Source organism: Acinonyx jubatus, chromosome B1 (genome assembly GCF_027475565.1).
Source record: "Acinonyx jubatus isolate Ajub_Pintada_27869175 chromosome B1, VMU_Ajub_asm_v1.0, whole genome shotgun sequence".
NCBI classification, from domain to species: domain Eukaryota; kingdom Metazoa; phylum Chordata; class Mammalia; order Carnivora; family Felidae; genus Acinonyx; species Acinonyx jubatus.
Genome location: NC_069382.1, coordinates 17,768,125 through 17,794,982, shown reverse-complemented (window position 1 = coordinate 17,794,982; position 26,858 = coordinate 17,768,125). Strand labels below are relative to the sequence as shown.

Here is a 26,858-nt window from a genome sequence, read left to right as displayed (position 1 = left end):
ACATGTTGTCCAGTTTGGTAGCCACTAGCCTCATGAGCCAATTTAAATTTAAATGAATGAAAATTAATTTTTTTCTGAAAATAAATGTATATTTAAATGTATACATAATGTTTTCTGAAGCCATGTTTGTCCAGTTTTGTAGCCACTAGCCTCATGAGCTAATTTAAATTTAAATTAATGAAAATTAAATGTAAACATTCAGTTCCTTAGTTGTACTGGTCCCATTTCAAATACCCAATAGCCACATGTGGCCAGTGTGTACCATATTAGATAGAGCAGATATAGAGCAATTCCATCGATGCAGAAAGTTCTGTTGGATGACACTGTACCAGAGAATAATTTTAAATGTCTGGATAATTAAAATAATATTATAAATAGATATTTCACTAATACATTTATATGCCTATATTTCAAGCTCAAATGTTCAAAACATTTTGGAATAAAATGGGAGAATTATCTTACCTTTGAGGTTATTTTATATTTGGGCACACATAGTAATGTATTTAAAATATAAATTGTGTTTATTTTATTAAAAGTCAATGCCTTAAATGCTCCATGCAGTTTGTTAATTTGGAGACAAAGCTAATATTGACACCAAATTTTGAAAAGCAAGTGTTAAAGTCACTGAGTCTAAGATAGTGAATATAGGATTTCATATTTAATAAAAGTTTTACCACTTTCATAATCCTTGATTTCATTTTATCATGACATTTACTGCTATAGGCTTCTGTTTTACAAAAGGGCCCAAGGGTACCAAATAACATGTTATATGAAAATGTAATATAGAATAGTAAAATTTCTGTTTAAGGAAGAGTGAGAATTGTATTGCCTTTAAGATATTTTCTCCCTGGACCCAATAAGCAATTCTTGTAGGAATAGAGGCCTCCCCGACCAGTGGATATAAAGCTGAGTCTTAATGGAATTTAGAAAAAATATATAGAAGACTAGTTTCTAAATTTAAATCATAAACCTGCCTAGTATTCTAGTCAGAAGTTCAGAGTTGTTTTTGCTTGTTTGTTTGGTTGGTTTTTGCAAGTAAATTTCTTTGGTTGTATGGTTTCCTGAAGGAATATTAGCAAAAGGCTTTTGCTGGCATTACATTTGGCTTTAATATTTATGTGAGGAAATAAAATGATTAACTTCTCAGGGTTCTCACCATCTCCTTCTGCATTCCTTAGCTCCAGTTCTCTCTCCTAGTTTCTGAATTTAGAAGGGAGAACATTTTTCCAGTGGAAGTCTTTAGAGATGAGCAGTCTTCACTGTGGAAGTCTTGTGCACCTGCTCCCCAGGGTGCTGCCCAGAGATGTAAAGGGGAAGCCGGGGAGGAAGTAGCATCTCAAGAAACATAGTGTAGGTGCAAGGAGGGTGTTTTGAAGGAGGAGCATTCATCCATCCAATATTAACTGAGCCCCAACTGTTTTACTAGGTACTCTGTAGGGGCTCCACCTAAAACAACCAGCTAACAGATAGGTTTCTGTGACTCCGCAGAGTTAATTTGTCAAGCAAAGGCAAGATGGGCAAAGGAGGAGATAATCCAATAACTTAGGGAATGAAGATAGCATTGCTTTTGATGCCCATGACTTCAAAAGGAGTTAATGAGGAAAGGCAAACACCAAAAACAAACAAAAATCTTAGCCATCTTTTCTTGATCCTCTTTTAAGGACTGAGCACCTTTCATGCATTATCTTATTTAGTTCTTACTGCAACCTTATGAGGACTGTGTTATTTTCAGGTAGCAATAGTCTGGTAGCAAGGCTACATTTCAGGTAGCAAGGAAACCTTGGCTTCCTTAGCCAAGGTGTAAGGAAGTTAGGTAATTACCTGAAAATCACATAACTGGTGAGGTTTTTTTTCTTTTTTCTTTTTTTTTTTTTTAATGAGAAAACTTTGAATTTGTCTAAGAGAGATTCTTTGGAAATTTGCGTATAGGCTCCTAGTGACAAAATTATGGAGATTTTTAGAGGAGGCAAGTAATTATATGAGAGAAATCAGAAGATTCAAGAGAAGATTATACCTCGTGGAATTCAGACATTATTCATAGTGAGAAATAGCTGGTGTTGATAGCAAATGGGGTTTGTGTTTGTTTATTTTTTTGCAAATGAGGAAAGCCAGATTTATGTGTATATATACACACACACAAGAAAAGGACTTAGAGAAACATAAAATGTTAAAGACTAGAGAAAAGGTGAAGAGATGGGGGGGAATAAGGCTGATCAGAGCTAAGATGAGATAGAAACTAGGGTGCAAAGTGGAAGATAAAGGATCTGGATCTTGATGGACTGTATCCTTCAAGAAGTAAGGTGATCACTCAAGGAATGAGGAGGAATCAAAGAAATGAAGGTATTCTTCAGGGAGTTAGCCCTTTTCCAGTATTCATGCAGGCCAGTATTTCTAACCTGATAGAACCTGATACAAGGCAGAATAGTGGCACCACATCAATGGACCTGAAGAGAAAATGGAAGATATCCATGGGTAGGGGGTGACATCCTGTGAAGTGAGGAAAGATGTGTGAATTGTTAAGCCTGTGCCTGAATAAGAGTTAGAAAGTAGCTTCAGAAAGAGAATTTATTTCTTCAACTCTGCACACATTATTTGAAAAGCAGTTAAAAAATAATATAATAAATGACAGGGGCACCCGGGTGGCTCAGTTGGTTAAGCGTTCAATTCTTAGCTTTGGCCCAGGTCATGATCTCATGGTTCAGGAGTTTGAGCCCCTTGCTGGGCTCTGTGCTGATAAAGTGGAGCCTGTTTGAGATTCTGTCCCTCCCCTTCTCTCTCTGCCCTTCCCCTGCTCACTTGCTCTCTCTCAAAATAAATAAGCTTAAAAATTTTTTTTTTAATTAAAAAAATTTTTTAATGTTTATTTATTTTTGAGAGAGACAGAGACAGAATGTGAGTGGGTTAGGGGCAGAGAGAGAGGAAGACACAGAATCCGAAGCAGGCTCCAGGCTCCGAGCTGTCAGCACAGAGCTCGATGCAGGGCTCAAACTCATGAGCCATGAGATCATGACCTGAGCCAAAGTCGGATGCTCAACCAACTGAGCCACTCAGGCACTCCTAAGCTTAAATTTTTTTTTTTTAAATAATAATCAATGACTGATTGACCAAGACATTATTCTTTTCATTTGGGAAAATGATAATATGGTATTTCCTTAGTTATGTATGTGATGAATAAAGATCTTCTTTCACATTTTGGAAGACCCTTGTGTGAATTTAGTCTCAGAGTTGCAGCTTAACAAAAGGAGAGCTAGCTTCATGATAAAATCTTTTCCAATTCTTTGAAGATATAGGGAAACAGAGTTTTATGGATTGATTTATAATTGAACAAGTAAAAAATAGAGAAAACTAGAAGGGCAATACTAAATTCAAAATAATACGAAATCTTGCTACATAAGTTCCAAATATTATTTCTTTTGGCAAGTTGTTTCCCTTTCTCTGTTGTCTGTCTCAATTTTCTTCTTTTTTTGTATTTTTAAGATTTATGCTATCAGTTTCTATAAATGCTATAAACACAAGTATCAGTGCTGCCTAATATATGGTGATTACAAAACCAGTTTCATGGGAAATCAGAAGTTAATATTGATTCCCTTAAAGCAAAAACAACACATGATATCCCATAATAGAATACTTAATTTTTTAATCTACTTATCTTTATAAGATTTCCAGAGCAAGGTAGTAGAAAAGAGAAATGATCTCTATATCCTTGCTAAATAATGGGTATTCATTAAAATACATCAGTAATATTTTGGAAATTTTAAATTGACAATTTTTTTTATTTTTTCCAGTGTTAATCTTTATTGGATTTATATTTTTGGAAGTACACTATTTTTTGATCAAATAAGACAATAAGAAAAAAATCTGAACATAATAAAGGAGTAACACCCAGTGGTCTGGTGCCTTGGCAGTTCGATGGGTCTGATTATCCTGTTTTTAGGACAGTCAAAACTAGTTGGCCCAAGTGTGCTCAACTCTCACAGGTTTTCTATTCTGAGTCTTTATGGAGACCACAACTTCTTAAAAATAGTTAGGTCTATTTTGAACCTAAAAAAGGGTTTTAAAGCTTACTTCACCTGAACCAAACTCTCAGTTCCCTCACAAAGCAAACTCATTACTCAAGTCATCTTGAATACATCTCAGAATTTTCAGAGTTCTGGAAACAAAGGTAAACGCTGACCTTCGGGATTTGTATATTTAGGCCCCCAAGGTATAGAGTGCCAAAGTGCCCCAAAATGGGACCTGCACAGGGCTTTGGAGGCCAGATTGAGAATTTGTAACAAAATGGAGAGAGACAGTTAGTGTTTCCTACCCTTCTTTTTATATACTATGGCTTATTTTAATGTTCCAGGTGTTTAAGCCCCATTGATTGCAAGAACTTGTAAAAATGTGTCCTACTGGTTTTCAAAGCCATATATTATAGGGATTCCCTGTGCCTGGATTCCTGGTGTGGAGGTCTGTTTCTTTCCTGTCTCTGCTCTGGTGGTGTTCCTCCCTCCTGTGGACAGTGCTAGGGGTCCCCTTAGCTCCTGACCATGTCTTCACTATTCCTACCCTCTTTGATGTGGCTTCTTGTCTACATTTAGCTGTGGAGAGCCTCTTCTTCCAGTCTTCATGTTGTTTCACACTGATGTGGGTTGAATCTGTGGGAGAGATGAGCTTAGGGTCCTCCTACTCTGCCATCTTCCCTAGAAGTCCTGCTATGGCTTATTTTAGACTATGATATGTCTTAAATGTCACATACTGGACAGGACTTTAAGATTAATAATAAGTAACATTTGTTGAGCATTATATATGTTTTACCAGCACTATCTACTTAAATGCCACAATATTCCATGACACAGATACTATTATCATCCATATTAATGAGGAAATTGAGGTTTAGACAGGTTAAACTACTTGCTGATGAGATTATATAACTTGATATTCTTAAGTTACAGATGAGGACTCTGAGACTAAGAGATGAGAATTAATCTCTCTGCGGAAGACTGGATTGCTGTTAATTCTGCTCTCCTTCCCTCTGCCATGTGATTTTGCAGAACCATAGAGGGGGCAAAGTATATTTCTCTTTCCCGCTGATGTTGGGTCTGACACTATAACTTCATTCAGCCAACACAGTTTTAGCAGAAGAGTGAGAAGGGCATGTCATAATAGCTACTTCCTTCTCCCTTGACCCTTCCCCAGCTGGCCTGCAGACCCTGGGAACAGAAAAATCAATGTCTTTGTAGGCCATTGAGTTTGGAGTGGTTTGTTCAGCAACATCATTGCGGCAATAACTTAATACACCATCCTTGGCTAATTAACTTATTTTAGATAAATTAATGTTAATACTGAACAGAAGCCAAATGCAAACTAGAAAAATCTGAGTTATCAAGTAAGGAGGCAAAAAAGTAAACAAAACCAAGAACCTAAGGTCTTTTCAGTTAAAATCAGAGAAGTACTTTTTTTTTCATTGTAAAAACCACATGTAACCTATATTAAAGTCTGAATAATTGAAAAAAAGACTCAGAAATAACCACTCTTTTGAAATACTACTAGCACATACTTACTCATTTTATATATTATACTCCAAATGAACTCATAAATTTACCTAATAGTAATTACTTTGCATATGTAGTTTTATATCATGTGTTTCCACTTGTAATTATAAAGTCTTACCCTATTTCTATAGATCTTATAACTTTAGTTTTTAATGGATGCTACATTAAGTGAATTAATCATAATTTACAATTTGATTATTTCCTGAGAATATATTCTGTGCTTGTTCTGAACTAGAATTACTGATTAAAGAGTGTAGACTTTTTGCTCATGTTGCCAAATTGCTTTCCAAAATGGTTATAAAAATTGAGTGTCACCAGCAGTGTGTGAAAGTAATGCTACTTCACTGCTGTTATAATGTAAAAGTTTTCATATTTATTGAGTTTCAACACTTTCTTACATTTTATAGCCAATATTTACTTAAAAATGTGCTACCTCTTTTTTCAAGTTGCATGTTCACATCATTTTACCATTTAACCAATGAATTTCTTACTATTGTTTTTCTAAATTGCATGATTTTTTTAAACATTAAAAAACCCTTCTTTGCCATTATCCTCAGATCTATTGAAGCTTTTATGTGTCTATGAAAGACTATCTCAGGTGGAGATTTGGGGGAAGAAATCATAGGGTATTTGTACAGGCTGTCTCTAAAACACTTTATTTATTTATTTATTTATTTATTTATTTATTCAATCAATCATTCATTCATTCATATATTTATTTTTTTGGTGCAAAAAAAGTGATTTTATTAAAGCACAGGAACAGGACCCATGGGCAGAAAGAGCTGTCCTGGGATAATGAGGAGAGACTGATTATATATTTGGGAGTTGGAGAAGGTAAAGGCAAGGGGAAGTTTCCAGAGGGATTTTCATGTGCAAGAGAAGACTCACAGGATAATGGAGGCCAAGCTGTTGTCAAATACTTTAAATAGAGTTATCTTGGCTTATGGTGGGAGGTATGAAACTAATTTGATTTTTCCCCCAAATTGCAAAGTACTTAATTCAAATAGTGTTTATGAAATACACTTTATACTCTACATAGTTTCATGATGTCTCATTTGGCATATGCTAAATTGTTAACTAGATAATTCTCTCTTCCTAGGTTAACTCCTCTTTTCTATAGCTATTCTTGACTGAACTTTTTAAGAACAGAAAACATAAGTGGCACTTCCTTTTATTTCCCAGTGTTCTGCACAGGAGGCAGTCAGTAAATGTTTATTGTTGTTGACACTGGAGTAAAACATGGAGAAGAGGAAAATCTCTAATACTCCATTTGGTACTCCATGTCTGCTACCCTGACTTACATCAGCAGTACCGTAAGGCATTTTCTGCATTAAACAACAAGACGTTGGTTATATGATAACCTCTGAGATACAAATGAATCTTGGGGCACCTGGGTGGTTCAGTTGGTTAAGCGTTGGAGACTCTTGATTTTGGCTCCAGTCATGATCTCACAGTCATGAGATTGAGCCCTGAGTCGGGCTCTGGGCTGAGCGTGGAGCCTGCTTGGGATTCTCTCTCTCCCCCTCTCCTCTCTGTCCCTCCCCTGCTAGTGCATGTGCCTGTGCACTCTCTCTTTCAAAATAAATAAATACACATTTTAAATGAATCTCACAGGTGGTTCCAGGTGTTGAACATTGAGATTTACTTTGGGACTTCAGGATGTAATGGATAGGAAAGAACATGGTCATAGGATTTGGAAAAGATTCAGAGAAGCAGCCTCTGGAACAAAGAAGATAATTGGAGTTTTAGAAAAGACTGTGACAAAGAAGGAAAAAATAAAAATTGAAATCAGGAAGGTTGCTAAAGACCATGTTTTAGTTTCTTTGTATGTCAAAGAACATGAGTATTAAGGTAAAGCATTTTAAGATTCTGTTTTATTTTTCTAACTTTCTTATTTGCATTTTAAAAAATCTCTCTTTTCATGTAATATTTAGCAGTAAAAACCGTTTTAAACTCAAACTCTCTTAAAGACAGAATCAAAAAGAGAAGCACACTAAAATCCATTCTTGGTGTATCTGAAAGATGAAAGTCTGCGTGCTGGTAACAAACTGGGCCAGATAAACCAATCCCCAAAGCCTGGAGAAAAATTGCATGAGAAAGCTTCAGAGCCATCCCAGAGCAAAAGTGGCATGGTGGAGATGTGAGCTGGTGGGGAGATGGCTGTATGTTTAGGATTTGTTGGCTATTTCCCTTCCTTTATGTATGGCTCTCCATTCTATGTTCTTTTTCTTCTTTGCCCTCCAGCATTTCCTGCCTGGTGGGTGTGTTTACCTCTTGGATCTCTTTTCAATTTAATATATTTTGCTGAGTGATACCAAGTATATGCAAATGATCTCCAAATTTATGGCTCTGAGTTCTGCCCTTTAATTATCTTAAATATCCCACACCTTGCTTTGAGAGAACTTTTGTGTGTGCCCCACCAACAATTCAGACTGAGTATTTTCAAAGCCACGTTCATTATTCTTCACCATTCTTCATCAGCTACTTTTTCTATATTCCCTGTCTTAATTAATAACTTCAACAGCCATACAGTCACTCAAGCAAGAAATATTATAGCTTTCTCAATTCCCTTCTGCTTCATACCTCAAATTCAAAAGTTCATATTCCATATTCAGGCCAGTCTTACTCTTCGAAATGTCTCTGAATTCAGTCTTACAATGGCTCCCATTTTGATGACCCATTTAAAGTCTTACCTGGAGGAGTACAGCAAGTTTCTATTTTACTCATCTTTATCTTTTTGATATATGATCCATTCTCACTTGTACTGAACATATTTCTTTGCATTAAGGAGGGCAGTTGTTGGGATGAGCACTGGGTGTTGTATGTAAGCGATGAACCATAGGAATCTACCCCAAAAACCAAGAGCACACTTTACACACTGTATATTAGCCAATTTGACAATAAATTATATTAAAGAAATAAAATGAAAATCTGGTAGTGATTAATGTTGGCACTTTGTCTACTGTATAAAATCCAAGACATGGCGTCCACCTACTTTTCAACCTCATTACTTGCCACACACATTCATGCTTTCTAAACTTAAGCCATGCCAGGCTGTTTTCCTTTTCTAAATATGTTATGCTGAGTCAGTTTCCATTACTATATGAGTGGTTCCAATAAACTCATCAAGGCAGAATTAATCCTTCTCTCTTGTATTGTCCCATATCACATTCTCTTACAGTGAGTAGCACTCAGAGTTGTTTATACAATAGTAGTATTTGTCTGTGTAGCTTCAGAAACACACGCTAATTGAAGGCAGACCCACTGGGATCTCTCCATCCTTATACCCTCAGGTGCCTTCTCTAAAATGTATCACAGCAGTTTGCACATAGGAGGTGTACTGTGAATGTGCTTTATTGAATTGAATGTCGCCTTCTGTTTATCTAAAAGACTCCACTTGGAGCTCTAGCTCTCAGGTAGTCTCCTCTCCCGGATCTGAAACATCAAAACCCATGCGTATGCACATAGAAAATAACTCAAACAATACATAAAAAAATTCTTACCTGTGGTTACCTCTGGAGAGAAAGATTGGGTGGAGGGGTGCAGAGTTAAACTTAACTTTTTCACTTCACTGTTTTCTGTACCTTTTACAATATTATACTATTTATTTTATAAGATTAAAGTAAATGAAACTTCTCAGCCCCTGTCTCAAACCCAGTCATGCTTGTTTAAAGACTTGAATATACTTTAAACAAATCTGATGTTGACTCAAGAATATGTTTCAAGAGTGGAGAATTATAGAATCCTGCTGTCTGCCTTTTTTATTAATCAGAAAGTTTTATCATGTCAAATTTCTAAGGGAAAAACTGCCCTGAGAAGTGTTTAAAATTTCTTGAATGTGCATATTAAAACATTACTCCAGACTTTAAAACAAAAAGGTAAAATTGAATGTCTATAGCTTACCAATTGCTGTAACTTCTAAATATTTAAAAACATAACTGTTTGATTTATATGATTATAATTTGAATAACTTCTGTTTAAAAATTTTTTTCTTTATATCTCTCCATAAGGCTGAGAAAAAAACAATTGTTGTCAACATATTTAACCCAAGATACAGTGTGTCATTTGTGTCATAATTGTAGAAAAAGTCATTTAGGAATATCTATAATTAGTCTATCTATAATTGAAAATATATGAAGAGTAAGATCATAAAAGGAGTGTTACACACAATATTTTTAATGAGCCATAAACTTACCCTGTATGAAAGTGCTGGCTTTGGATGGGTCTTATACATAATTTGTAACTTCAGTGATAGGATCTTCCTACTTCCTTTTACCCTTCTATAATTAGAGATGTAGGAAACATAAATTATTCTTTTAATTTATTGTTCACGTTGAAGAATTACATGTCATGAAATCCCTTGGTATCTTACTATTTTACCAACAATGATTGTAAGATAAAGAAGATGGTTCTAAGAACAGCTTGAGCTCCTTCTCAGAAGTTGACACTAACCCCCTGAGAGCACATGTAGAAGGGAAGGAGCTGGCAAATTAGGAAATTACAGATAAAGCCTCAGTGCCTTCGCGAGGCATACAGCACTCAGCCTAACTAAGTAAATGCTACTTCCTTCCCCAGAAGACCCTGCACTATTTTAGGAACAGAAGATCAATTGTAGGATTTTTGTGAGGCTAAAAATTATTGGTAAGTCTGATTTCCTTGATATCCTAATTAAAGCAGAGTTTAGATTCTTGAAAGAAGATCATTTCATTTAACTCCTAACTGGGGAAAAAAATATTCTGGGCCCATTCCATCTTGTTATGCTTTATTTATTGTTCTGTACTTTTCATGTTTCTACATTTTTGCGTTGGTGCTCAGAATATGTCTTAATAAGTGCCTTTTGGAACTGAAATTTTTTGTGTTAAACTAGAATCTTTAGTGTAACCGTTTTAGATGACTACGTAATACTGGATGTCAGCATTACTTGTTTTGGTGACATGGTTTGCATCTGACTTAAAGCATGTGCATCAAAATGTTTATCACTACAAAGTAAGAAATAAGGGCCACTTTATTTTGAGTTAAGCAACAATAATAACCAGAGATTTAATCTGACAGGAATTTTCTTCACGGTGATTATTGCTTATTGTGATTTATCACATACACGTGTGATCTTAGCACAAAAACTTGACTTAAATGGCAGGTTTATATTTTCTTTTCCTCGCTTGCTAAAAGGGTATCAATCTCATGATTTTTGTTTTGTCTTTTTTTTTAATTGAGGTATAATTTATATACAGTCACCACAAACAAGATAGTGAACCTAACACTCTCATGGTTGTGAAATGAAAAGATATGTAACATTTTCTATAGTGCTTTCACTGTCACGGAGAGTATAGCACATTGTAAACAAGCAGGCAGTGTGGAGTAAAGCGTAATTGTAAACTGCCTCCAGGGTAAACTGCCTTCCACCCTCTCATCCCTGACCCCAAACCGGTACTCATCTCTACCTCACGTCTTCGAGGAGCTGTTCATCTCTCCAGTTCCTGAAGATACTGGTAGGCATTCTACTTACTGGGGTCTTTACACAATGTAGTACTTGGATAGAAGTAGTGGGCAAAAATTTGGAGTGAATTAGGAAAAATAAAAAACATGATTGACAATGGGAATCCAATAATATGTGTCGTCTGTTCTGATCACATTGTTTTCCTTAGGCAGAGACTCTGACAACTTAAGGACCAAAATGTATAGGTATTGTTTTGGTTACCTGCCTTTTTAAATTTTACTGTAATTACAAGGGAAAAGAATAAGGCAGATAAAGGAGTACAGCTACTTATATAGAAAATTCCGCTTATTAGGGGTTGTTTCATCATATTATTAGAGAATATATAACACATTGTTTTATATCATAAGTCGCAGGATGATGTAAAAAGAACTTAAGGAATCTGGAAATAGAAGACCTGCGTGTAAGTCATTTTTACTGTCTAGTGACTATGGACAAGTGACTTTTTTTTTTCCAGAGGTTCAACTCATTATGAAATGAAGTCGTTAGCTAGATCAGGGGTCAGCAGCTCTTTCTGTAAGGGCTAGTTTACTTTTGCTCTGTGGGCCCTGCAGTCTCAGTTGCAGCTCCTCAACTGGGCCACTGGAGTGTGAAAGCAGCCATAGACTACACTTAAATGAATGAGTGAATGAGCAAGGGAGTGGCTGTGTTATAATGAAATTTTATTTACAGAACCAGGCTGTGGGCAGCAGTTTGTTCACCCTTGAACTAGATAATTTCTAAAACTCTTTTCAAGTATAAATGCTGCTTATTGCATTAAGAATGTGCGTATTTTCTAAGCATCAGAAGTTGTCATAGAATTTTATTACTGAAAGACATCCCAAGAGCTGATTTAGTTCCTCTGTCTACTCAAGCAAGATTATACTTCCATCACCAATGAAGACAGTTATTCAACTACCTGATCTAGTAAAAACATAAATCTCCCTTTACATTCTTTTTTTTTGTAAACTGACTAGATAATAGATAATATATCCAGGGCTAGTGTAAGAATTTGGAAATCTCTTTAATGGCTTTAGGCTGAATATCTTGCCATTTTTAAAATTGACTTTACACATGATAGAAGATAGAAGAATGATAGATCTCTTTTGCATTATTCTTATAGCTTCAAACTCTATGAAACCATTCTTTCTCTTAATAGATCTAAACATTATAAAATTTTTCTTCCATACAAAGAAATTGTCATAAATGGAATTTGTTAGATATGGAATATAGATTTAATAGATGACGAATCATAGCTCCTCTGTGAGCTCTTCAAGTTTTTCACTCTGTTTATCTTTTTTATTTACATTATTTTGTGAGCTTTACAAACAAAACAAAAAGTACCCAAGACAACGTAGTAATCAGAGATTTCATGTAGTAAAAAGTACTGGAATAATCTAGTCTTAAAAAAACATTTATGATCATTGCGACTTCATAGTATAAAAATTCATTGATATAACTAACCTTAATTCAAAATAGATAGAAAAATGTGATAGAATTATAGGATGTATTACATCACCTAAAGTTAGCATTAAATTTTACTTCTCTAATTTCTGCCTCAATATACAAATAACTATTTAGCTTTGTAAATGAATTGATTTTCCTAAATTATATTTAGTGTTTATTAAATATATTTTACTCTGCTATTAATTGGGTAAATGCATACATAAAGCTGCGTTAAAATTCTAAAGAGACAATACTCCCTAAGATTAGTTTAAATTTCCTCCAAGGCCCACAAATATTTGTCCTAGCCAAGCAGAAACTGTAACCAAAAAAAAAAAGATATTGGAAGGCATTCCTGTTTTCATCTTCAAAAATCTTTTCTTCAAATGTTCTTTTTCTATTAAAGTTGAACTCAAAAATCATTAGCTTTCATTGCCTAACCTTATGAAGCTTTGTTCAAGTTAACAATAAATTCTATCAGGGCTGGAACAATGTCTATTTTATATACTCGTATATTTGTTAACATCTAGCAAAGTACCCCATACAAAGCAGATTGACTTGGCTTAATATAGCATCATCTTCATCACCCTCACCATCATCATCATCATCATCAAATCACTATCCTGCTTACTGTGCCATACATTGTGCCTGCCACTTAGATCATTTTATAATCACACAGAAGAACTACACTTTGGGTTTATGTTTATTTTCCTTCTTTATTCCAACTTTTAATTTTGTTCAGATTATTAAAATCTACAGTAAAGTAATTATCAGATCCAGGATTTGAACAAAAGTACTCTCACTGTCCTATTGCACTTTTCTAGCATGTTCCACATGTACCTGGCAGTACACTATAAACCCAGAGATATCTTAATTAGCTCTAAGGAAAAGTATCATTAAACTATTCGACCACTGTCTTATACTACACACAAAGATTAACACAAAATGGATTAAAGACTAGAATGTAAGACTTGAAACCATAAAAATCCTAGAAGCAAACATAGGTGGTAAGTTCTTTGTCATAGGTCTTAGAGATGATTTTTTTTAAATCTGACACCAAAAGCAAAGCAACAAAAGCAATAGTAAATCAGTGGCATTACATCATACCAACAAGCTTCTGCACAGCAAAAAGAAACCATCAATACAATAAAATACAATACAATACAACAAAACATCAATACAATATCTACTGGATGGGAGAAAATATTTGGAAATCAGATACCTGATAAGGGGCTAATGTCCAAAATATAGAAAGAACTCACACAACTCAATGGCAAAAAAACAAATGTCCCGGATTAAAAAATGAGCAGAGGATCTAAATAGACACTTTTCCAGAGAAGACATACAAATGGCCAACATGCATATGAAAAGATTCTCAACAGCACTAATCATCAGGGAAATGCAAATTAAAGCCATGATGAGATATCACCTCACACCTGTTAACATTGCTTTTATCAAAAAGACAAGAGTAACAAATGCTGAGGAGGATATGAAGAAAAGACAACCATTGTGCATTGCTGTTGGGAATGTAAATTGGTGCAGCTGTGAAAAACAGTTCTTTAAAAAGTTAAAAATAGAACTCTCATGTGATCCAGCCATTTGACTTCTGGGTATTTATTTAAAGAAAACAAAAACACTAACTTGAAAAGATATCTGCGTTCCCACATTCATTGCAGCATTATTTACAGTGGCTAAGATAAAAGAGAAATGGATGAAAAGGGTCAAAAGACATACTTACATACATAAATTAAATATATAAATAAATAGCCTTCTTGATATAATAATTAAAAAAAAGCTATGGTTCAAATTACCTAATACATATTTATATGGAACACAGATTTAGCAATCACATAGGGAAGTAGAGTGGTTGCCATAAATACATAATAAAATGTCTCATTCAATAACTTAAAATATTTGTATGTGTTTCAAAAAGTTATCTTCTTATAAAGATGGCAAAGTTATCCAAGTTAGTATTTCTTGGCATTAAAAAAATATCACAAAATAGATGAAATGTTATCCAATCCAGAGTGGTAAATAAAAAGTGTCCAACGAATTTGCCTCTCTGCACCTTAGGAATACAGTCTGGGTTTTTTCTGGACTCTGCCATGAATATCCCTTTCCAACTGTAGATTCAGCTCTCTTTTTATCATTTCCTGCACATACATCTGGGAAAGTATTTTACCGCAAAACTCATGTGAATTAAAATTCATTTTTAAAAAAAGATGGAAAGGAATGAAGCATGAAGCATCACGTAGGGAATTAGTAGTTATTTAATTGAGAGTAACACTATTGTCAAAATTGATGCAAGGTTTGTGAATCACATGACCTGCATGTTTTCACCTCTGAAAGAAAAGCTTCTTTCAACTGCAGGCTTTTCTCATTCATGAAAACTTTTATTTTGCAGACTCCTAAGTGTATTGTAAGAACTCTGTTTAAAAACAGATTACCTTAAAAGAAACAAGAATGGAAAGTGAGAGAATATATTGGAATAAGCATTCACTCATTTTGGCTAACTTGGCCTTGGTGGGGTCATTAGAGAACCATGAACCTGTTAAATACAATTTGCAAATGTTTTCAGTGCTAGTTTTGAGTCATATTGGGCTGAATTTTACGGGTGACCTAATGAGTAATGAACTATTAAAAAATAACTACTCTGATTTTGAAAGAGTTCCATCATTTCAAATTAATTTCAACAAGAGGATAAGGAAATTTCAGATATTCCAAATGTCCTTCATTAGGGAAATCAAGAATGGTTTTCTAAAATATGTTTGGTCTCCATTATAGGCAGAGATTCTGAAACTTTCCAAGGAGCTGTTGAAATTCAGTGATGAGTTTAGATCAGGTGGAATAGCAGAATGGTGTGCCTTTTCTGCCGAGATTTGCTTTAGGAAGTCAAATTCATATCTTCTGTACTAGACTATGTTCTGAAAATACAGTTTTAAGGGACAAAAGGACAGGAAAAAAGTAGAGGAAACCTAGTAGGTCTCTGTCTGATGCTAAATTTTATTACAGTGGTCTCCTCCTCTTTTGAATAATAGTAACAAGTATTACCTACCCAGTGCTTTGTTGTTTGCAAAATTTATTCACATTATTTATTTAAAAAAAGTAAGATCTCATTGTAATCAGTTTCTACTATTGATAAAGATTTTTCCATTAAAAGTTGCCTTTTTTTTTTCCTTGCTCCCTCATCTCCTCCATCCTGAACCAGAACTATTTATTGAAATCCCCGCTGTCACTTTTGTCATAAGTACACATTCCCTATTCTTCTCTATTGGTCTGTCTAACCAGTAGCCTATTCCACAACGAGCTAATTACTCTAACTTTATAATTACATCTGCTAATGTAAAATGTCCTTGATTCTGCTTGAATGCTTGCATTTCCATATGATTTCTGCAGTTTTCTTGTTAATTTATATACACACATATACATATTGCTAAGATGTAAAGTGGGATTTTGTGGAACGTACAGATGAGTTTTGAGAGAACTGACAAAACTGGGCAAAGCACTTAACTGGCACTTAGAGAAAAAGAATGTTCAAATGACCAATAAATGCATCAACACTTCATTACTCATCAGAGAAATTCAAATTAAAACCACTTGACATTTCACTGTATACTTAACCAGAATGTCTAAAATGAAAAATACAGACAGTATCAAGTGTTGGTAAGAATGTGGCACGACTAAAATTCTCAGACAGTATCACTTAGGAAGATCATCTAGCAATATGTATTAAAAATGGCCGTGCTCGCTTCGGCAGCACATATACTAAAATTGGAACGATACAGAGAAGATTAGCATGGCCCTTTGCGCAAGGATGACACGCAAATTCGTGAAGCATTCCATAAAAAAAAAAATGGCCATAGGTATGTCCCATAACCCAGTAATTTCACATCTAAAATACACCCAACAGAAAATATGTTCCCTCAGCATGTGTGTGTGTATTCGTAAATGAATGTTCACTGCAGTACTCTTATGTATTGGCCCAAAGTGAAAACTCCTGTAACCCTGAGCAAGATACCTCTCTGTGCTTTTTGTTTTTCATCTATAAAAGCAGGAAACATCATAGTGAATTATTATTTTTTAAATTTTTTAAATTTTTTAAATTTTATTTTTGAGAGAGACAGAGACAGATTGTGAGCAGGGGAGGGGCAGAGAGAGGCAGAAACAGAATCTGAAGTAGGCTCCAGACTCTGAGCTGGTAGCACAGAGCCCAACATGGGCTTGAACTCACGGACTGTGAGATCATGACCTGAGCTGAAGTCGGAGGCTTAATTGACTGAACCACCCAGGCATCCCTATTGTTGTTGTTGTTGTTGTTATTATTATTATTATCAGCATCAGCATCATTAGGGTGGCTTTGAGGATTAAGCAACTTAATGTGTCTATAGCACTTAGAACAGCTGTCCCTCGTGTATAATAAATAATATGTAAATATCTATTATTAAGATGAAACACATAACAACCGGAAAGATTCTAATATTTCAGCGTCTTAGGTTCCTTCTGTGGCTGAAGCACATTTTGCTTTTGTTCAGAACTATTTGGGTGAAAACTGACAAAGAAACATCCATGTTTGTACTGCTTGTGTCTTCATCAATCAAAGAACATTCATTAATTGTCTCTCCACTGTGTAAAGCATCACCATTATCAAGTCAGACAACAGCATTTATTACCTGTTCCCTGTGTGCAGTGCAGAAAGAAGTATTTATTAAACGTCCACTTTCACATTGTGTCCTGTTCTTTCTAAAGCTAGTCAAAAATCCCTTTTCTGAAATAAAATCATGATTTACAGCTTTATAAAAATAAAGTTACTGTGGCTTTGAATAGTAGGCTGCACAGTATGAATTCCTGTTCATAATTGATGGCAGACATACATTCTTCCTATTACTTAGCACTTAGAATGATGCCAGTTAGCAGCATTATATTGTCCATTTCTCACACGCTTAAGACTATAATATTGATCAGCTCAGTTAGTCTTCCATTCTCTGCGAACAGAAGGGCCCATGGGCAAAGACCTTCTTATTATAAGCTGGTATTCTACTTTATCATTTGAAGAACCATTCAGTTAAAATAGGTGCCGTGGTGGTTAAGGTGCAGACAAGCATGGAAGGAGACATGGCGGGGCAAAGGAAATTTCTGAAGGGCTCTTTTCAAGTGGTTCTGAATCTCAGTGTTTATTTCAGGTGGAGACCATGGCTGGAGGCCAAACAGGATTGTCTGTGACTTTGAGTTGAACCCATCCTTTATAAGTAGGATCTTGATAAAGTTTCTGGACACAAGCCAGAACACCTTGACTTCCGTTTAGGACTAGTAGATAAGCTGGAGTCCTCCCTGCTTACCTTCTTTGTTAGCAAGATGTGAAACCAGTGAGAGTGGCCTGCTTCATTATTGATAGAGACACAAACTGGCTGAAATTCTGTCTTTCAAATCAAGATATAATTTAGTTTCTCATTTTTTAACTTTTAAAGTATACTGTTTCTTTGCAACAAAATTTGAATAATAAGTATCTTTTGTAATTATTAATTCTGTTTTTTGTAATTGGTATGCAAATTAAGTACTTAGGTCTAAAACTGAAATATTAGATTAGAATTCCAGAAGGAATACTGATTTTTTGATTCAGGTACCTCCTCCTAGAGATACCACCTCGTATGTCTTAATTTGCATGTTAAGAACCTCTCTGAATAGAGGCCACAATGTTTTCAAAATATCCACTGAATCTATTCCTTTATCCTTTCCTACATTCAACAACTGTATGGTGTTCACCTGTAATGTACCAGGCACTGTTGTAAAGGCTAGGAATAGAGCAGTGAGAAAGCATACAAGTCCCCACTATCATAATGTTTACATGGCAATGGGGGGAAAGACAGTGGACAAATAACTAAGTACATGAACAAATAACTTCAGATGGTGATTATGTGAAAATGATTAAATAAGTGCTATTATAGAAAGTATGTAGGGAAGATGCAGCTGTTTTCTATAGCATTACTGAGGAGGAACATTTGCACTGAGCCGCAAATAATTACTCTCCAGCTGTGACCAGATTTGGAGGAAGAGCTGGTGTCATCGTTAGGGTGTACTTCATTCAATGAATGTTTATTGAGGGTCACAATCAGGGGACAAAATAATATGACTTTATCCTAGACTTCCAGAATTGTTGAGCAAAAGAAAAGGTATACAGTTTACCCTTGAACAACACAAGGGTTGGTTGCTGACCACCACATAGTCAAAAATCCATGTATAACTCCTCAAAACTGAACTACTAATAGCCTGTTGTTGACCAGAAGCCTTACCTGTAACATAAAGGAATGATTAACACGTATTTTGTATGATATACGTATTATATACTGTATTCTCTTTTTTTATTTTTAAATTATTTTTGAATGTTTATTTTTGAGAGAGAGAGAGAGAGAGAGAGAGAGAGAGAGAAAGCATGAGCGGGGGAGGGGCAGAGAGAGAGGGAGACACAGAATCTGAAGCAGGCTCCAAGCTATCAGCATAGAGCCCGATGCGGGGCTTGAACTCACGAGCCGTGAGATCATGACCTGAGCTGAAGTTGGACACTCAACCGACTGAGCCACCCCAGGCGCCCCAATGTATTCTTAGAATAAAGTAAGCTAGAGGGATGCCTGGGTGGCTCAGTCAGTTTAGCATCTGACTTTGGCTCAAGTCATGATCTCACAGCTCTGGAGTTTGAGCCCTGAATCCGGCTCCATGCTGACAGTTTGGAGCCTGGAATCTGCTTTAGATTCTGTGTCTCCCTCTTTCCGCCCCTTCCCTGCTTGCATTCTGTCTCTTCGTCTTTTTCAAAGATAAATAAACATTAAAAAAATAATGATAATAAAATTAAAATCAAAAGAGCACTGTCACACGTGCAAAGAAAAAGAATAAAGTAAGCTAGAGGAAAGAAAATGATATTAAGAAAATCACACGGCACCTGGATGGGTCAGTCGGTTGACCGTCCGACTTCGGCTCAGGTCATGATCTTGCTGTTCGTGAGTTCGAGCTCCTCATTGGGCTCTGTGCTGACAGCTCAGAGCCTGGAGCCTGCTTAGGATTCTGTGTCTCCCTCTCTCTCTGCCCCTCCCCAGCTCATGCTCTGACTCTCTGTCTCAAAAATAAGTAAACAATCAAAGAAATTTTTAAAAAGAATTTTAAAAAAACCGTAAAGAAAATACTTTTGCAGTATTTTACTGTATTTGTAGAAGAATCCACGTATTAGTGGACCCATGCAGTTCAAATTCGTGTTGTTCAAGGGTCAACCGTATGTGTCCTTGTGTACACATCTCCCTGCATTAGTGAACAATGCAAATTTTACAGAAGGAAGAGAAGGAAATCCCTGAATGAGCTTTATCTGTCATGTCTTTCCTCTAAAATATGATCTTTCAACCATTACCATTTCTTTTTTGCTTTTGCCCTTTCCTCATACAGCTTCAGATTGTTGTCTTCATCTCTGTTTTCATAAAGTCATTCCCTTATTCTCACGCTTCACACTTCAAATGATTCCAGCCTTTGCTAGTTTAGTCCTGTCTTAGTTGCTTTGTCTCTTCATGCCCATCACAGGTGCTAACCAAAGGGCCTTATGGAAGACAGATATTATAGAAAGCAGTGTTCTTTTTGTATTATTTATTTAAGTCATGATATTCACAGTCTCATCAGAAAAGGTTATTATTGTTATTCCATGAAATATCCCTTAGTGAATCTCTTGGAATTCTCACTTGGCTTTGGGAAGTGAAAGAAAATCCATAGCACAACCCCATCCCAGGCCAATAACTATGACTCCAGTGATTCTTTTCTCCTTTATTCTCACTAATTTCTGTAATAGATTGGGAAGCGTGTGTGTGTGTGTGTGTAAATGCTGGAGAAGAAGGTGAGTTGAAATAGCGCCTGAGGAGTGGCAGAGCCGGTTAGGAGACTTTATTGTGATAAGGTGACTTGTACTGAATTTCTGTAGCAGGTTTAATCATTCCTGAGATAAACTCACTTGAGCGTGGAGAATTAACTGTTTTTTTGCATATTTTTGGATATTACTTGCGAATTTTTTTGAGGATTTTTACTTCTGTGTTCGTGAGAGATAATGGTCCATAGTTTTCTTTCTTGAAATAATGTTTTATCTCATTTTAGTATCAGAATAATGTCGGTCCCATAAAATGATATGGACAGCATTTCCTCTTCCCAAGTCTTCTGAAAGAGTTTATGTGAGATTAGTATGTTCTTCATAGACATTTTGAAGAATTTACAAGCAAGGCCGTTTGGGTTCAGAGTTTTTGTTGTGTGAAGATTTATTTATTTATTTATTTTTAAAATTTTTGTTTTAACATTTATTTATTTTTGAGACAGAGAGAGAGCATGAACAGGGAGGGTCAGAGAAAGAGGGAGACACAGAATCCAAAACAGGCTCCAGGCTCTGAGCTGTCAGCACAGACCCTGACGCGGGGCTTGAACCCACGGACCGTGAGATCATGACCTGAGCCGAAGTCGGACGCTTAACCGACTGAGCCACCCAGGCCCCCCTGTTGTGTGAAGATTTAAATTACAGACTAAATTCCTTTAGCCAAAATCAGGTTATTTAGATTTTTAATTTTTTTCTTGTATAGCTTTAGTAGAATTGTTTAAAGATTATGTTCATTTCATCCAAACTGTCAAAGTTATTGTCATCACATTTTTCATAGTAATTCCTTATAGTCCTTTAAAATCTATAAGATGCATCATAATGTCCCTCCTTTATTGCTGATGTTGATAATTTGGGTCTACTTGCTTTCTAGAGTATTATAATTAGAACTTTATCAATTTTTTTACTTCAAAGAATTAGCTTTTGGTTTCATTATTTTTTCTTTATTTGTAAATTTTTATTTTACTGTTCTCAATTTTTTTTTAATTTAAACAAATCAGTTAAAAATATTTTCTAATTTCCCTTGTGTTCTCTACTTTGCCTGTGGATTATTTAGAAGAATATTACTCAATTTCCAAATGTTCAAAATTTTAATTTAATCCTATTGCGGTTGGAGAACATGTTCTACAGTTTTTCAGAACTTTTCAGTTAGTTGAGGCTTGTTTTATGGTTCAGCAAGATCTTTCTTGGTGTTGGGCATCTGTCATATAAACATCAGTCAGTTAAATCACATTGTTTAGTAATGTGACTCACATTTCTGTATGACGTCTGAATATATCTCTATCTGTCCTATCACTTATTAAGAAAGAAGGGCTAAAATCTCTAACTAAAATTGTGAATTTCTAAATATGTCATTTTAGTCTGTTTTGCTTCTGCTTTAAACTGAATTAGTAGTGATATACACATTTAGGATTTTAACATGTTCTTGATGAATTGAAGAGCATCAGGAAATGTCCTCCTTTATTCCTGGTAATATCTCTTGTCCTGACATATACTTCATCAACAGAGTCAATTCACCTTTCTTATTATTAATGTTCACATGGTATACATTCTCCATCCTTTTACTTTTAATGTACCTGTTTCTTTATATTTAAAGATTATTATTTATTTTAAACTTTTTTAATGTTTATTTTGAGAGAGAGAGAGAGAGAGCAAGCATGAGCAGGAGAAGGGCAGAGAGAGAGGGAGAGAGGGTTCATATTCTATCTCTGCTGTTTCTTCCATTTGTCCTCAATTTCCTTATCTATAAAATGAAAATAATCATAATAATTATACCCATTCTGTAGGGTTGTTTTAAGTATTAAATGAGTTAATATATGTAAAATGCTTAGACGTATGCCTGGAGTATAGTAATCAATATATATTAATGTACTAGGTTGTATTATATAAGTATTATAATGCATATAATTAGTTCTGTTGTTACCATCATTACTATTATTATTACTCTTTATCTTCCCACCCTTAACTGGATGATAAGCTCCCAAGGGACCTGGTTGGAAGTTTGATACGTATTTTAAGTGCTCAGTTTCTAACACTTAGTGGATCTTTGATGAATATTTTAGAATATGATGTTTTTATTTTAAGGGTCACTTCAATGGAAGATCATATTATTACTATAATACTTATAGTGGCCATATACTTTTGCCTTGGAACCACACATGGTTTCTAAATTGTATATGTCTAAAAAATTTTTTTTAATGTTCATTTATTTTTGAGAGAGAGAGAGAGAGTGAGCAGGGGAAGGGCAGAGAGAGAGGGAGACACAGAATCTGAAGCAGGCTCCAGGCTCTGAGCTGTCAGCACAGAGCCCAAGGTGGGGCTCGAACTCACAAACTGCAAGATCATGACGTGAGCCGAAGTCGGATGCTTAACCAACTGAGCCACCCAGGCACCCCTAAATTTGATATTTTTAACTAAGAAATCACAAAAGGGATTCATCAGATGGGAAAAATAATTACACATATATATATATATATATATATATATTTTTTTTTTTATAAGTCAAATGGGAGAAGAGTTTAAAAAGTTGAAAACTTCCATAGTGATGCAGTTTTGTAACCTGGAGACTTGACAGGTATATAATTTATTGTAGTAAACTGAAATACTGTCACTTAACTGCCTTGACCTTTCCCTTTATCTTCAAATGGGGCCGTTGCTTATATAAATAATAATACATAGCAGGATAAGTTTTGGAAAAGGACATTATTGCAATTTGTATTTAACTTATTAAGGATCTGGGGAAAATCCCTTGTGCTAGTAATGCTAAACCCACAAAGCAAGTTATAAGAAAAAGTTACTTCCTATTTCTTCTCTGCCACTGTGTAAACATAGCTTGGCAAATGACAAATGGTTGTAGTTTCTGTACCATTCACGACTATCTTAGTATATTTTCCATGTAACTTTGTGTAAAAGCCAAATTTAGTTCAAGCAGTAGTATGTAAGACAGTATTTTAGTATATGGAAATGCAGTATGCACTCAAAAAAGGAGGTAAATGCAGAGAAGTAGAAGACCATGGGGAATATACAGTAGTATATAAAAGGTTTGCTTTAGTACAAGATGAAAAAGATGAACCTTCAAGCAGAAACTCTGTCTACCCAATGATAGATAGAGAGCTTTCATTTAAGTTCAGTGGTGGTATTTGGGACTTAGGTTTACATTTAGAATATTATGTTTTATTTTTCTAATGGAATTATTTTCAAAATGAGAGCAATATATATAAAACTGCATTATGGCCCTTTTGTTCTCTCCCCATCAAGATATAGGATATTTAGTATATTTCAGCCCAGTGAATTTCAAATTTTATTTTAGTTTATAAAAGTTGACTTTTTAAAATTCAGCCCTACCTCACATACCCTAAACATAGCTTTGCATATAGATTGTTTTCTCACATTTTAATGAAAAACCTCATGATTTTAATACTGTGTCACTTAAATCCAAAACCGGAGACATTTCTGCAGTATGTTAAGCAAAAGATATTGGCTTGGATTGAATTTTGACTTTTAAGGTGATTTCGTGAAGTACAGTCACGGTGCTTATACAGTTTCATGGAATAGACATGTCTGTTGTATTTTGTTATTTACCCTTGCAAAGTAAGGTTAAGTCAAATTACGTGAGATATTATATTGTGTGTTAAATGTGGAGTCTGGGTGGACTCCCAAGTTTATCTCTAAGTCTGTTAAGTCATTGATTTTTTTTTTCTTGTTTCCCATGAACTAGCCAAACTTAGTGATACATGGAGTTCACTGGAAGGATATGTTCTTTTAGATAGTTTCGGAGTTCCTGTGGTGCCTGAGTGACTCAGTTGGTTAAGCGTTCAACTGTTGATCTCAGCTTAGGTCTTGATCTCAGGGTCATGAGTTCGAGCCCTGTTGAGCTCCATGCTGGGCATGGGGTCTACATTAGAAAAAAAATACATAGTCTCAGAGTTCCTGAAAAAGCCATCCTCCTCCACTTCCTCCTCCTCTTCATCATGTATATTACTACATCTCTGACTTCTTTAGTCTGTTGATATAATGGATTCCATTAATTGATTTTCAAATGTTGAACCAGTCTTGTATACCTGGAATAGATCCCAGGTATGATTGTTATGTATAATTCTTTTTATACATTCTTGGGCTCAATTTCTAGTATTCTTGAGAATTTTTCCATGTATGCTCATGAGAAATATTGGCCCCTGGTTTTTCTATCTTTAATGTCTGTCTGGTTTTGTGATTGGGATAATGCTGGCCTTAGGAAGTGTTCCTTCTGCTTCTATTTTCTGGAACAGATTGTGGAGAATTGGTATTATTTCTTCTTAAATGTTTGTTAGAATTCATTAGTGAAATCTTCTGGGCCTGGCAGCTTTCAGTTTCTTACACTCACCATCACTGAGCTAAAACAAATAAAAAAGTCTGAGTCCACAGCTCCCTTATTTATTATTCTAGAATGCAGTTGAACTTTCTTCATTGCATAAAGTATTTTGGTCTCTATTTCTTCCATTTTTTATTTGTGTGTGTCAGCCATGAAGAGAGGAGTGTGTGAGGGTGTGTGTGTGTGTGTGTGTGTGAGTGCAAGTGTGTATGGTGTAGGCCATGGGCTTTAGAGGTTAAAAGAAACATGAAGAATTATGAGAGATGACAAATGAATAAACTGGGAGTATCTAAAAAGGAATGGATGATGGGGTGCTGTGGTAAGAAAGCTTGATTATTTCCCCTCAGTAAAAGAAAGTCACAAAAATTTTTATTTATTTGTAAATCTAGATTCCTAAATCTAAATCTGCAAGCAGGGCAGGATAAAGTTCCATAAAACTAAACAAGAAAATGGCATTAGGGGTGCACCTGGGTGGCTCCATTGGTTAAGCATCTGACTCTTGGTTTCAGGTCAGGTCATGATCTCACAGTTCCTGAGACAGTGTGGAGCCTGCTTGGGATTCTTTCTCTCCCTCTCTTTCCCTTCCCCCATCCCTGCTCACATGCTCTCTCTGTCTCTCAAAATAAATAAACATAAAAATAAACAAATAAACAAACAAACAAATAAATAAGTAAATAACTTTAAGGCATAATAGCGAGAAATAAAACTTGATTAAATAGAAATTTCTTGACAGTTTATAAGATACATAAATTATGATACAGGCAAGGCAGAGAATTTGATTCTCCAAATATATTTGCCTATAAAGAAAAAATTTTGATTCTCTAACATAGTTTATCTCCAGTTTCATCTTTGAAGGCAGGGTGTAAGAGGTACTTTGATGGAAAGATTTGAAATAATGGAAATAATAGAAATTGCCCTGGAAATCTCTCCCTAACCTAGTAATGAATAGTTACAGTATTAGCAGACACATGGTTCTTATCCTTAGACTTCAGGGGTGAAGGCCCTGTTCTGGTTTCTGCCAAATCCCTTGAACTGCCTCAAAATTTAATCTTGTTAAAGTATTGCTGCTATTGAGTTTCGCTGTCATTTTATTGCTGTCAGTGATGATATTGATGATGATTATAAAGAAGATGATGGCTTTCCAGGAACTCTGAGATTATCTAAAAAGGGTATACATTCAGTGAACTCCATAAATCCCAAAGCTTAGCAAGGGCATGGGAAACACGGAAAAAACAACTGATTTGATAGATTTAGAGTGGGATTTTTCAGTCTCAGCACTACTGACATTTTGGGCTGATATTTCTTTGTTGTTGGGGATGGAGGGGCGGCTGTCTTCTTCATTGTGGGATATTTACAGTATCCCTGGCCTCCACCATCAGCTGTCAGTAGCATCCTTCTATTGACTCCACTCCCATTTTTGACAATCAGAGATGTCTTTAGATGTTACTTAATGTCCCTTGTGTACTAAACTTACTCCTGATTCATAATCTACTGATCTAGAGTTATGATTGAAGCCCAGGTCAGAATTCACTTTTAATGCCACCATTTAATAGCCTACTTAATTTGACTCAAGCTTACTATTACATCTCCCAAGTATATTCATCTATAAAGCCAGGATCCTTACTATTTGAGAGGTGGTTTTGAATACCTGTTACCCTAGGTTCTTTGCATGTATGATTATGGCTGTTGTACTCAAGGATCTTACAATTTAGTAGAGAAAATGAGGTATTTTAAGTGACTAGATGTACCATATTCTGTACTAAATGACAAAGAAGGGGATAATAGCATACACTAGGTGTTCAGGGAGAGCAAATCAAGTAATAAGCCTCAAGAGAGGCATTTGAATTTTGCCTTGAAGGATTAGATCGGATTTTCAAGAGGTGAAATAGAAATACATTCTTGACAGTGGGATTATCCTACAAAATGACATTGATCTTGAAGGAATGTCAAGTCAATCTGATCAGGTGACTTTATGCTTAGGTTGCCTCCATGAAGAGAATGTAGTTCTCTGTTGACCAGAATAATCTGACGTTTAGGTAGAATAAGCCTCATCAAGCATAACTTATGTGAGTCAATTCTTGAAAGACCAAATTATTTTTAATGTGCTAACAAAATCAGAGATCTGAGCATATGACTCTCACGAAACACATATAGCACTTTGTGAAGCATCTT

General features: G+C 35.4%; 1 long non-coding RNA gene and 1 other non-coding gene across 2 annotated transcripts in view; both read left to right on the top strand.

The window, feature by feature from the left end:
• LOC128314334 (uncharacterized) overlaps positions 1-26,858 on the top strand; it is a 443,125-nt gene that overhangs the window by 182,591 nt on the left and 233,676 nt on the right. The gene's annotated exons all lie outside the window — the stretch shown is intronic.
• On the top strand, positions 16,192-16,299 carry LOC113604728 (U6 spliceosomal RNA). The gene has a single exon (XR_003426750.1). It is a non-coding gene; the product is annotated as a U6 spliceosomal RNA (small nuclear RNA).